We start from the raw sequence: 5,751 nt of genomic DNA, 5'->3' as shown, positions 1-5,751 counted from the left end.
CTACTCTGCCCTTGTGAGGCCCCATCCGAAGTAACCTGCTGAAGTCTGTGGCTCCCCGGTACAGGAGGGATGTGGAGCTCTTGGAGTGGCTCCAGATGGGAGTCACAGATATGATTGGAGGGCTGGAGCACCTCTCTTATGAAGAAAGGATGAGGGACTTGGGCTTGTTTATCTTGGAGACGTTTTAGGGAGACCTCACTGTGGTCTTCCAGTACTTGAAGGGAGCTTACAAGCTAGCTTTTTACATGGTCTGATAGTGATAGGACAAGAGGGAATAGCTTCTAATTAAAAGAGGAGAGATTTAGGTTAGATGGTAGGCAGAAATTTGTTACTCAGAGAGTGGTGTGGCTGTGGAGCAAGTTTCCCAGAGAGGCTGTGGATGCCCCTTTCATGCAGGTATTCACAGTCAGGCCGGATGGGATCCCGGACAGCCTGATCAAGTAACTGGCAACCCTGCTAATGGCAAGGGCATTGCAACTAGATAATTCTTATGGTCCTCTCCAACCTAAAACCACACTATGATTCTTTGATTCTTGTCTCCTCCTTCTTGTCCTTTTTGAAGACTGAATAGACACTGGCTTACCTCCAGTCCTCCGGCACCTCTTCCATTCTCCAAGACCTTTCGAAGAGGATAGAGAGCATTTTGGCAATCACTTCTGCCAGCTTTCTTAGTGCCTGTGGGTGTATCCAATTGATACATGGGTTTGTGTACATCAAGCTTGCCTGGATGATCTCTGACCTCAACCAAGCAGAATTTTTCCTTTCCTCAGACTCTCTCTCTTATCTGTAGAGTGGGAGATTCCTGACAGGCAGTCTTAGTAGAAAAGATTGAAGCAAAGAAGGTAATCAGTAGCTCTGCCTCCATTATCAGGGTGTCCATCACATTCAGCAGTAGACCCACATTTTCCCTAATCTTTCTTTTGCTACTGATATACTTAAAGAAACTGTTCTTGTTTTCCTTGACCTTCTTTGCCAGATATCATTCCAAGTGGGTTTTAACCTTTCTTGTCACATCCCAACCTGCTTTGACACCATACTTATATTTCTTCCAAGTAGCCTGATCCTTTTCCCACTTTCTGTTGGCTTTCTTCTAAAATTTGAGATTTTCCATGATTTCTTTGCTCATCCAAGGCTTGGGGATTTCTTTCCCTCAATGTTACAACCCCTTCCTCTTCAGTTTTTCGCAAAATTTCACTTTCATTCAAAACTCAGAGAAGAAATCATGCTCGTAAGTGCCATTCCTCATGCCTTGGTCGAAATCATCTTTACATTTTTCCCCTGTTCTTGGCTTGACTGCTGGTAGAATCCTGCTCACTACTTCTTGCAGTGGGACACTTGCACTCCAGGCATTCCTGGATTCTACAGATGTCAGTAGAGTTTTTACCACTGAGGAAAGGCAGGACCATTTCCAATGTTTTCCACTTTCCTTGAAAATTCTCCTTCACTCCAGCTGATGTGATATCAGCATCCTTTCTCAAAATGGAGCTTGTGAATCTCACCTTGATCCTTCAATCCTGTAGTATACAATGACACTACTGAAAAAAATAATAGAGAATTAACATGAACTAAAATAAATAATTGAATTATTCACTTGCACTGATTTTTATTACAGCTCTTGACAAGTTAGTTCAAACTTTTATCCTGCAAAGTTTCATACATGTATGTTTTTGTAATGAATCAATCATGTGAGCTTCCTAAGGAGTTAAGCTTAATGGCAAAAATATTTTTAAAATGCAAAAAGCAGCAGCTACTTTCCTACCTGAGATTGGATTTAATCGCACTTTAAAAATCAGAAGATTGATTCAATCTCTTGTTAAAATTGAAATAGATCTTTAAATAATTAATATAAAAATGACCCCAAAATTCCTTTGTTACCAGAAAATAAGTTTTCTTTTAATCATATTCTGCTATTTCTGATCCAGGTGGAGCCAGAAGAAAAAAATCTGAAAACATGATAGAGCTTACTTTCGCCTTATGATTGAAAACTGAAGATTCATTAAATTCAGATACTGATAAAAAACTTTGGATAAGCATAAGATTTTCATGGCTTAGAAGACTTAACCTTAGATTTTTTTTTTTTAACAATTTAGCTAATTGGCAGGCCATTAGCATTTTTAAAATGTTTCTCAAATCTTTGAATGTGCCATATTTGAACTGGACATGTATGTCTGGGGCTTAAGCAAATGAGAAACCTTGTGAATAAAACAAGAAGAACAAAAAAAAAGCAATTAGAAATAGGAGATTCGGTATATTTTTTAATGTACTTATCTTACAGATGACACAACTGATTTTGGAACAAATGGAACCAAGGTAAAAATCATTTTTCCATAACTTTCAAATGGTTTTTGTTTCTACTACCACTTTCTTCAGTGGTAGGTATGCTTTTTCATTATTAACTTCTGCACTTGACGGAACGTCAGTCAGTAAGATTTACTTCTCTTGGTGTTAGTGCCATAAGAATGAATGATACAAACTGCCACAAGTTGTCAGTTAACTGTGGAATGAGATATAATATAAAATATTGATCTGTTTATAGAAAAAGCATGTAGCTGCTGCAGATATAAAGTTATACATAAAGCCATACATTAAATTCTACTTCAATATATTGTTTTATTTTTCCAAGATTGGTAGCCATCATTTTTTAAAACTCTGGAAATACCTGCACTTCATCTGAGAGATTAATTCAGCTGTGTACTCCCTTTTCTCCCTTAATACAATGTGCACTTTAGATACAGGGTGTTCTTAAGCTGTAAATTGAGGTTTTCAGATGCAGTTTCTAGAAAACATTAACTAGTACCTTTTAGAGGATAGCGCATGCTTTTTGTTTTGACAACAAAATAAGCTCTTACTGTTTAACTGTCTTGCTCTCTTTTGTTTTTCCTGGTTGTTGTAGAATGAATTGGTTTTGGTGATTTGTGTAGGGAGTTGTGAATAGGGAAACTAAAACAACAGATGCATGGGACAGGAAAATGAATGGGCTGGCTAATGAGCAAAGGGGACCTCCCAATTACTAAGGAGCATAAAATTTCTCATGGCAATTTTTCCTATGTTAGATGTACAATAGCTTCTAAAATGTTCGCATGGTTCTGTTTGTGCAGGGCTTTAAAGTTTCACTTTTTCCATTTTTCCTAGTTGCATTAGACTTAATTGCACCTAGCAAAACAATAAAAGTTGGGTCTTTAGAGAGTGTAGTCTACAGGATAATGAGAGAGCTCTGCCTTCTGGGGGAGAAATGTTGCTTTCCACTTGTGAAGGTTTTTACCGTAATTCTATATGTAACTATCTAAATTAAATTTTAGACAGAAAGGTCTGATTCTGAACCTGTCCTCTGGTCTGGGTACTTTCCCTTGTCTGCTATACACAAAGTATTTAGCATCTAAGGTAAGTCTTTTACGTTGCTTTATAAATCTCCACCAAGTGTTTACCAAAACTTTTATATCAGCAATACTCAACCTGGGATTTCAGATGACATAAATCAGTGTTATTTCTCTAAAATAATGGAATGATGTGAATTAGTGCTAGCTGAGAACTAAGAGTCAGCTATGCAAATGAAATCCAGCTGAAGGTATGTCTCATCATTGGAACATTTTTGTCTTTAATTAGTGTTATATTATTGCCTTTTGTGGAATGGTGAACTTTACTGGGCTTGCTTAGCTGTCTTACTTGAAACTACAGTTGTACAAGAGGGTTAGATTTTTCTTATGAAGTCAGGAATAAAAATCCTGGTAGGTGGCACAGATATTTTTTTGATCTTCACAAATAAAACAATAATTTGCTTTGTTCCCAAACTTTTTTACAGTTTTTAAAAATGTTTTTTTACAATGAGTGTTTTTTGTACCTGGTTTCTTCTGTAAAGTCAAGGAATTCTGCAGGAAGAAGAACAGGAAGCTTTCAGGATGGATAATAAGTGCTGGAACTTTGGAGATCTGCAGCCATAAAATATCTACTTCTATCCAGAGATTATCAATGACCTCTGCACTGTCTGAGAAGGGCTGGAAGAGGCAGGATCATAGGCAAATATAGACTTAATATAAAACAATTCTTTGAATCAAACTGCTACTGAGTGAAAGCAGAAAATATCTAGAAGTGAAAGTGAGATGTCTGTGTAGGGCATTCAGCATTGTTGATTTGAATAGCAAGGAATAGAAGCGGTTTGTTCATTGCTGCATAAAAAATGTGTTTACCGGTGATTAAATTATGTTCTGATAAGCGTGATATTTGTGCAGCTGTTCAACAAATAAATATGGACTATAATATATGATAAATAATACATATGAGCCAAAAAATGAATTTCCTGAGGAAAATGCTCATTCAATAAGAGGCTTGAATAGAGTGCAGAGGTTGTGTCCGCCACTGGTAGAAGTGCCCATGCATCATGGATTTCAAGCACTGTATTCTCTGATATGTCTCTCCTTTTCTTGCCTCTCTGTTCCAAATACATACTGATGTTGTGCCTATGTGCAGATCTTCACATGTCTGATTTACATGCATGAATAGTCCCAGCAAGATGAAGGCGCTTCTGTGAAAAAGTGGCTGCAGCTGCTCTGCTTAAGTCAGTGGGTGTCGCTTTACAGATTGAATGGGAACAGTAACATGCCTGAGTTACCTAACTCAGGTTAAAGAGTACTCTTTCAGCCTCCTCACAGAGAAAGAATATCTATATGATTGCCACTGGAGACAAATATCAGTGTATCTAATAAACAGGAATTGTCATGGTACAGGAATAGCATTGACACACCCAGAGCTTAGTAAACGCTGGAGACTCAGTTTCCAAAGGTTTAAAAGTCCTGCAATCTATGATTAGGAACATTTCCATATTTCTTGTCTCAGACTTTTTTTATGACTGTGAATGCTGTGTCATTTTTGCAGGCCGTTGCTGAAGCTGAGTGATTTCTGGTGGAACAGGAGGGTCTTATCACTTGCTACTCTATCTTGGCCACTCTGTTGGAGAAGACGTGCTTTGACCTTCTGGCTTGTTATCTTGTATAATGTGAGGCTAGGATCTTGCTGACTTGCACTTTTCAGGAAGCTTTCCTTCATGTTGTATTAGCATAAGGCTGCAGCTGGAGGTTTCTCCTCCTCTGGCCAGCCCACTACAGAAGGGGTTGTTCAGCCACTAGTGCCTGAACCTGGAGAAGAAGCAATTGTGCCCCCCTCTGCATCTTGCACACCATGTCCTCCTCTGAGTTCCAATCAAACACCACCAAAGATCTGTCAGCTGCTCTTGCTTCCAAACGGCCTTGGTTAGGGCCTATTTCCCTAGAGGGAAATAGTAGTGGGAATAAAAAGATAGACCTCCTCCCTGCCTGGAGAGAAGAGGAATGAGAAGACAGGCAGCTCAGGATTTCTGCTTCCTCCCCAGCATCTATGTTGTGTTACAGTGAGTGATAAAGTATGATACAAATAACACTGCCCGCAGTTCCTGTGCTGTTAATTGGTCTGGTGGCTTTCTGAGAACTTTGCAAGACGGCTCAGCATTGCTCCTGTTTTATAGAGCAGGAAGAGAGGTGTAGGGAGGCAAAATGCCCACCTCAGGATTTAATCAGGGGTAGGAGTGTCCTGAGGAGCAGCAGGGCCCCAGAGAGGGGCAGTGCCTTCAGTCTCTGTGGTATGAGCAATGGAATACCCCAGTGTTCCACAGCCACCTAGCTGTCCCCATGCCTCCTTGGCTGTTTCAGCCTGAGTGCAGACAGCCTGGTGTGCCTACACCTGGCTCAAGTGCCTAGTTTTGTGCCCAGCCCAAGCTTGCAA

General features: G+C 39.6%; 1 long non-coding RNA gene across 1 annotated transcript; it reads left to right on the top strand.

Annotated features, from left to right (window-relative positions):
- The first annotated feature begins 1,475 nt into the window (after nt 1-1,475).
- Nucleotides 1,476-4,742, top strand: LOC116217541. Its single transcript, XR_004162209.1, has 3 exons — nt 1,476-2,310; nt 3,300-3,381; nt 3,857-4,742. It is a non-coding gene; the product is annotated as an uncharacterized LOC116217541 (long non-coding RNA).
- The last annotated feature ends 1,009 nt before the right edge of the window (nt 4,743-5,751 follow it).

This window comes from Meleagris gallopavo, chromosome Z (assembly GCF_000146605.3).
Source record: "Meleagris gallopavo isolate NT-WF06-2002-E0010 breed Aviagen turkey brand Nicholas breeding stock chromosome Z, Turkey_5.1, whole genome shotgun sequence".
NCBI lineage: Eukaryota > Metazoa > Chordata > Aves > Galliformes > Phasianidae > Meleagris > Meleagris gallopavo.
This window is presented reverse-complemented; position numbering and strand designations above follow the sequence as displayed.